We start from the raw sequence: 8,169 nt of genomic DNA on the forward strand, positions 1-8,169 counted from the left end.
TAGGACTCGCAAAGATTCGCAACACCAATATTCTTCCTAACGCATCAATTTATCATGTAAAAAACAAAAGCGCATTCACGATGCGATCGAAGCTGTGGATACCCAGGGGTCTGGCAAGCATGTCGCAGGAGGTCGGTGCTTGGTTCCTGCCTCGGTAGACGGCCTGGAAGCTGGAAGCGGGAAGCGAACGTTTGGGTCCACCGCGACCCGCGGTCTCCTGTGAGTCCGCGGTCCTCCGTACACCAAACACTACATGTCCGGCTTGGCTCAGCGCATGACTACTGCTTTTTTGTGAGTTATGCGATGGTGAATCAAATGGGTGTCTATACCGTAAGATGGATATAGCCTCCACTTGCCGACACCCGGAGATTCCTCTCTATGAGGCATGATTAGTATTGTCTCCATGACGACAGCAGCTGTGCACAGATTGGTGGGACTCTCCTATCTGCTACTTTTTGGACGTCGCGTTTCGCTCCAGTAGCTGCGAGCGCATCGTTCGCACTCAATCAAAAGCTCTTGTTGTCCCTGCCAGGTTTCTCGGCATGGATGGAAGGTTGAAATGGTTGATCCCGATGACGGTTGAAATGGTTGATCCCGATGACGGTTGCAGTATGTTCTCTATCCTCGAGGACGTAGACAGGCGCCAAAGCCATTCTCAGTATCGCTTGATTTTATTCTCGTGAGCGAAACCTTATCTGTCTTTCTCCTTGTGTAAAATAGGAACTGCTAACATTCTGGCCTGAGGCTTGATCTGGGTATGTAGGAGGCGCGCTGTTAGGTAAACAGAGAAGACGAGATGTAAGGAAGGTGAGTCGCCGTCACCCGACGACGACAAGAGGGATGGAAGCAGATCTTGGGTTGTCGATAGTCAGAGCTGACATGTATATGCACGTGACATTACTGTTCAGCTTCGCCGCACAGCTTTATCTCATAAATTAGACGCCCCGCAAAAAACCTCGCTTACAAGTCCTTGCAGCTTCTAAAAACTTCTTAGCTAATTATAGAGCTAGCGCATAAACTAAACTTCTTAGCTAATAAGAGCTAATTATATAACACTTATAGTAAGGCTTTTATAGAGCGTCTAAGAAAAAATAGCAAGACTTTTAGTAAATAAGTATTTTAAATTATAACTTTAGTAAAGTTTGCTTATTAGTACTATAACGCTACTATTTTACCTTATTATAGTATTAGATGTAATAAAAAGCGTAAGTTTTTCTTAACACTATTATATTTATTAGGTCTAATTTACGTATAGTGTTAATAAAGAAGTATAGTGTTATAAAAAATAACATTTTAGCTCTTTAGCGTAATTATATCTTGCTAATCTACTTACTATATTTTACCTACTTTATACCTACGCTAAAACTTCTATAAAGCTCTATAAAGTTCTATAAAGCTTTATAACTCTCTATAAACTTTTATACTAGTTATAGTTATATTTACTATACGCGTTACGTTGTAGTATTATAGTATTATAGTATTATAGTATTATAGTGTTACAGTATTACGTATAGTAGTGCTATAGTACTCTAATAGAAACGTTATAGTATTATAGAACACTATAGACTTCTATAAACTACTAGGCTAATAGCTAGCTACTAAGGCTTATAGTAGATAGATTAGCTACTAGCTATATAGTAGTAACTTTCTTAGACTTCTATAAACTTCTATAAAGTTCTTTAGACTACTAGCAACTTCTATAAACTTTTATAAAGTTCTTTAGACTACTAGTAACTTTTTATAGCTAGTTATTTTTATAGAGTAGCTATAGCAAAGCGTAAGATAAAGTAAAAAGTAGATAAATGTAGTAGATAGCACTAGAGTTACGCTATTACTGCGCCTAAGCGTATAGTAATTAGGTAAGCTACGCTTCTAATTAATTAACGTATTACTACAATTCTAGATATAGAATTAGAGAAACTTTCTCTACTAGTAGAGAATATAAGATAGAAATAATATATAGTATTATAAGAGTAGATTATTTAGTGTTATCTAAGGCGTGTGCTATTCTATAGTTATAGTAGTAAGGCACTTAAACTATATAATAAGTAGATACACGCTCTTTAGTGTCTTATCTACATAAGAGGTAATATGTTATTAATTACTACAACTAGCTTTAGTAAGAGCCTTATCTTCTACGCGTATTTAGTATTAACTAGAAAGATTATACTATAGTTAATACTACTCTCTAAGCTAGAGAATAAGTAGCTTAGTAATATACGTTGTCTTAACAGCGTAAGACCTTACTTAGTTAACGTAAGAACTTATACTTAGTCTTATAAGCTTATTAATAAGATTATCTATAGTAAGTATACTTATATATTAATAGAGCCTAAGCAGGTATTTAGTTATATTTTCTAGACTACGTTAAGAGACATAACCTTCTAGTTATAGATTAGAATTATTGCAATTAATAAGTACTATCTTATTATCTAGTAGAAAGCATTCTATTCTGCTTTTATATAGCTAGGTAAACTTTACAGCATTCTTACGTAAGACGTTAATTAGTTTAGTTATTTAGCTACGTTAGATCTTAACTCTACTAAGTAGGTATTAGACACTACTAGTTTCTACTATCTAGAGCGTAATGCTTATAAGACTAAGTTAATTTAAATAACTATTAATAGGCCTAACGCGTCTATAACTATTATAGAGATACTATCTAGCAAGTCTATATTATAGAATCTTTTTTTCTTCTTGCTACTACTATCTATAACTAGAGAGGCTGCTACACCTATAACGTAGCCTAAGATAATTATCTTTATTAATAGAAGAACCTAACTCTAGAACGCTGTAGAATAGGCTATAATAATACTTATGTATATAATAAAGAACTTTCTAGATAATTAACGCTATAGCACTAACCTATTAGCTAGAGATTAGTGCGTATTTAACGTAGTTAAGACGTATACTATCTATATCGCGTAGTATAACAAAGATGCAACGTATAATAAGTTTAAGTATTCTACTTCTTATATCTATATTGTCTTTGCGATAATATCTCTTAAAATAGATATAAACCTACTAGATATTATAAGAGTTGCAACGTAGAATATACTAATTACTAAGAGTATTATAGACTTATAGTAGTAAATTAGTTATAGAGAGAAAAGCGCTAGGTACACTAGCTAAGTATTTATCTTTCTTTTGTACTAGCTTTTTAACTATAATAGAGTTAATTAACTAGACGTTATAGTAGTTCTAAAGCTAAAGCTTCTAGCTTAAGTGTAATAGTCTTATTATTAGCTTTTATCTTTACGCGTAGCTAGTAGACTCTTATAGATAGTAACGCCTAGTAACATTAATATATCTATTAGCCTATCTACGTCTTAGTCTATAGATAATAAAGTAGTGTCTTAGGTAAGGTTATCTAAGAATAGTTATAAGTTCTAGTCTAAAACTAATAGATAAAGGCGGGTAAATATACTACTATCTTAGCTAAAGGTTATAAGCAACAGCTATTACTATTACAGGTTTCTTAAGTAGCTAGGTAAATACACTATACCTATAGACTAGCAACCTTATATAGCGCTAGAGGCCTACTATTCTAAGTATACTTAGTAACTAAAGTAGTAGATTAAAGAAGCTTCTAATATTCTTATTAGCTCTATAAAGCCTTATAGAGGTACGCTTACTAACCTAATATATACTTAGATTAGAGTATTTATAGTGTAGTAGGTAATAGTACTCTTATATAGAGAGAATTAATAATTTTCTATACTACTAGGTGTATATATAGACTAGGTTACGCGTATCTAGATTAGCAATACATTAGTAGATATAGATACTAAAGCTAATAAAGACCTAGCTTTTCTAGATAGTATTAACTAGATACTATCTTTATATATATAGTAGTATTGCGACATAGACAGCAAGGTAGCACTATTACTATATTAACTACGTAATATACTAAATACTTCTTAAGTAGAGTATAGTGTACTTCTAAATAATAGAAGATAGTTAAGAATAATAAGAACTTAGAGTATACTATTAGAATCTTAGTTATCTACGTATCTACCTTTGCTAGACTAGCGTATAGATAATAATATAGCTACTAGTATTATAAGAATAAACGCGTAGGTCTAAGTTAAAGCGTTTATTAATAGTCTAAATAGTAGTGTTATAGCTCTAGTTCTATAAGACGCTAGTCTCTAGATTATAGTAGACTATTTAGCGCGCATCTATTGTAAATCTAATTTAATACTTTCGCTAATAGTATCTTAAATTCGCAAAGACATAAGTTAGACTACGTCTACTACTAGTCTAGTGTCTCTTTTATTTCTTACTAGCGTAGCTAGTACTCTAAGTTCTTATATAGTAGCAAGGCGTTACACGCCTAGATTAAGAGGTTAAGACAGCTATAATATAGTGCGTACGCTATAACTAGCGTTACGTAAGAGATAGGCTACTAGTCTAAATAGAGTAGTAGAGATAGTAATAGTAACTTCTAGTTACGCTATTAAGATATTAGTAACGTTGTAGAGTAGACGTAAGCAAAAACTAATAAATAAGAGTAAAAGTGTATAGAAGATATTAGAGTAGTAAAGCAAGCTAGTATTATAGTTAGGTAGATAGACTCTACATATTAATTAGCTACTATTATTCTTATTTACTTAGAGGTTTCTAGAAGTTTACATAAGATTACAGAAAATCTAAATATATAGTTAGTTATTATTATTATATAATACGTACCTTCTCTTTTACCTTTCTATTATAGTGTAGATAGCTATATTACTTTACCTTTTAGTAGAGAGTTTAAAGTCTATTATTCTATTAGTCTATAAGTTTCTATAAGTTTGTATAAGACTATAAAACTATTAAATATGCTTCTACTTGCTAATAGAATGCCTATTACTCTTTTACTCTTACTCTGCTAACGCAGCCTAGATAGCTAGGTAATACGTTTTTTCTAGTTTAGAGTCTAGAGGCTACTATTCTATTAGCCTAGTAGTTTATAGTAGTTAGTAGAAGATAGTAGGTATTTATATATAGATAGCGTCTAGCAATTTACTATAAAATTAGCCTTAGCAGTAAATAGACGTAGGCGCTAGAATATAGCAAATCTTTTTAGCCTTTTTAAACTTTTAATAAACACTTACAACACTTATTATAACGTAAGTACTTACGCACTTTATGCGCTACTACATAGTAGTAACTAATAAGGCTTAATACCTTACTACTATAGCTAGTTTACTATAAGGCACTCTCTATAAGTACTAGTAGGTTTTCTAATAGTATTAATATAATATCTATACTAACTAGTATACAGCATAGTACCTAACGCGTAAGGTTAGTTAGTATAGGTTCTCTACTAACGTTATAACTACAACCTTTGTCTATAGCCTTTCTAGCGTTGTTCTACTATTACGCCTCTATCTCTACCTATAGTTATTACTTCTATAGCATTAGCTAAGAATAAGAATAAGAATACTAAAATAGATAATACTCTACCTATTATTAACAATAACAATAATAAGAGTAGTTTACCTATTCTTAGTAATAATAATAATAATAATAGTATAAGTAGAGAGAATAAGAATAAAGTAGCGTAGAAGTCTATTAGTAAGAAAGATAAGAAGGTTAAGTAGAAGAATAAGGTAGACTAGAAGTCTATAGTAGAAAAAGAGAAGAACGTAGTAGTAGTAAAGGTAGAGAAGAAAGAAGAAAAAGAGAAGAAGTTAGTTAGCGCTCTTGCGTTAAACACTAGAATACTACTCTCTAGTTCTCTTATCTAACCTTCTAGTAGCGTATTAGTAATAATACGTACATAGACTAAGCTAGCGTTAATAGAGAGTTAACATTATACTTACCTTCTTTTTTTCTATAAGAGAGAAGCTACTAGCTAGAAGCTTTAGCGCCTAGACTTATAGTATAAAGATAGTTATAATAGTTACGCGTTATAGACCTAGTCTAAGAAGGTAATAATAGGCTATATTAGTACTATTATAAAGATAGATATAGAGAAGCAGCGCCTTAGTAAAAACTACTATAAGTAATACTATAGAAATAACTATAAGTATTAGATCTACTCTAAAAGAGTAGAAATATATATTAAGCACGCTCTACCTATATATACTTATTACTAGTTTACACCTAGCCTAGGTAGCTACTCTCTTTCTCTCTAAAAGAAGAGTAGTAGCATGTTACCTAAGAGAGGTAATCTACTTTATAGTTACTAGCCTAGGTTTCTTCTATTAAAGAGTCTACCTAGGTTTAGTTCTAGTAGAGCTAGTGCTAGTAGCTTTACTACCTAAAATACTATAAGGTAGTACTTACTTTAGGTAGTTCTAATTAACTCTAGTTATCTATATACCTAGCTTAGGTTAGTAGAGAGGCTTAGTATAAGTATACGTAGTTATTAAGACTAGTAGAAAGAGCCTCTCTTTAGTTATAATAATAGCAGCAACAGCTCTAGTATTTAAGGTAGCCTAATAAGTTAGTTCTTAGGCCTTACGTACGTAGTTCGCTGTTAGCTCTAGCTAGTTTAATATACCTATATAGGTAAAGAGAGCTAGTGTCTAATAGAGGCTGTCTGCGTAGGTTACTTAGTATTAATAATAGTATAGCACGCAAGAGTTAGATAGTTTAATAGATCTAGTAATCTCTTACTTATCTATTTATATATTATTCTTATAGTGTTATATTATATAACAAAATCTAGATATAACTAACTATTACCTTTGCTATAAAGAGCTACGTTACAACACTATACTTAAGCGCCTTTTCTTAAATAGCAGTAATATATAATTAGCTAATAACCTAATATAAGTATATAGAAGTTTATAGAAGTTTATATTACTATACTTAGTAGTATAGTCTATATATAGTAGAGAGAGAGAGGTAGCCTATACGTCTCTAAGTATTTACAGAACGTTACTAGTTAGCCTATAAGTTTCTAGAAGTTTATAGAACGTTACTAGTTAGCCTATAAGTCTCTAGAAGTTTATAGAAGACTTATAAGCTAAAAAAAGCTAATAGTAATAGGTATAATTTAAATCTAAAGGTAAAAAAAATAGCAACTTTATACATAAGAAATCGCCTATCTAGTAGTTAAGCTAGGTATCTTAGTTAAGAGCTAGAGGTTACTAGACTAGCAAAGAACTAATATACTAAATAGCAGTACTATATTAAACTATTATTAATAGAGAATATCTAGATTTAAGGCTCTATATAGTACGTAAGTATAAGAAGCTAGTAGAAATATAGAGTTATAATAAGTAGAGACACTATATTAATAGCTACAACGCTAGCTTTACTAGTATAGTAATATAGTACGTAGGTATAAGAGATAGGTAATTAATAAAGAGTAAGAAGTAAAGAGTAATAAGTAATAAGCAATAAATATACTATTTTTTAAGACTATAATCTTACTTATAGCTATTAAGACTTTAGTCTATAGTAATTCTATACTATATAATACTCTCTATATTAATAACAACAGCAGTAACTACTTTAAAATATCTACTTCTAACTCTCTTCTATTTAGTCTTCTATTTAGCGCTTTGCGCGCTATACTTTTAGTACTACTACTATAGTTTGTTATATAGTAGTAATAGTAGCACTAGTAGTAGAATAAGCTCTACTAGAGTAAATTAAGGTCTAGTATAGTTAGAGAGCGCAGGTAAGTATAGCACTACTATAGAGCTAGTAACTATATACTAATAGTAATATAGCTTACCTTAAGACTACACTTAGCGCACTTAGCGTTTAGTAGCTATACTACTATTAACAATTGCGCTTGCGCCTACGCCTACGCCTATTATTTCTACTTCTACCTTTTTTACGCTTTTAGCGTATAATAATAATAATAATAATAATAAGAAGATAGATATTACGCTAAGCTAGGTAGAGATCTTAGTTACTCTTATACGCAACGTTACGTAGTAGTAGTAAGAGTATAGTAGATAAGTAATAATAAATATAAAATAGCTTGCTTTCTTCTTTTCTCTATAAAGTATAAGTAAGTAGTACTTTTATAGTGCTGCTACTATAATATACAGACGTTTGCTAGCCTTAGAGCGTTAGCTTCTATATTCTATTCTAGCTATTTAGAGTACTACTAAGAGAAATAACCTAGATATTAGGTTAGAGTAGGCGTTACAGGTTAGAGTTTAAATACTAGCTATAGTAAGAGAGTAGAGTTTAGTTAGTTAGAATTAAAGTTATTAC

This window comes from Alternaria hordeiaustralica (genome assembly GCF_023758085.1).
Source record: "Alternaria hordeiaustralica strain BMP 2776 chromosome Unknown scaffold_6, whole genome shotgun sequence".
NCBI classification, from domain to species: Eukaryota; Fungi; Ascomycota; class Dothideomycetes; order Pleosporales; family Pleosporaceae; genus Alternaria; species Alternaria hordeiaustralica.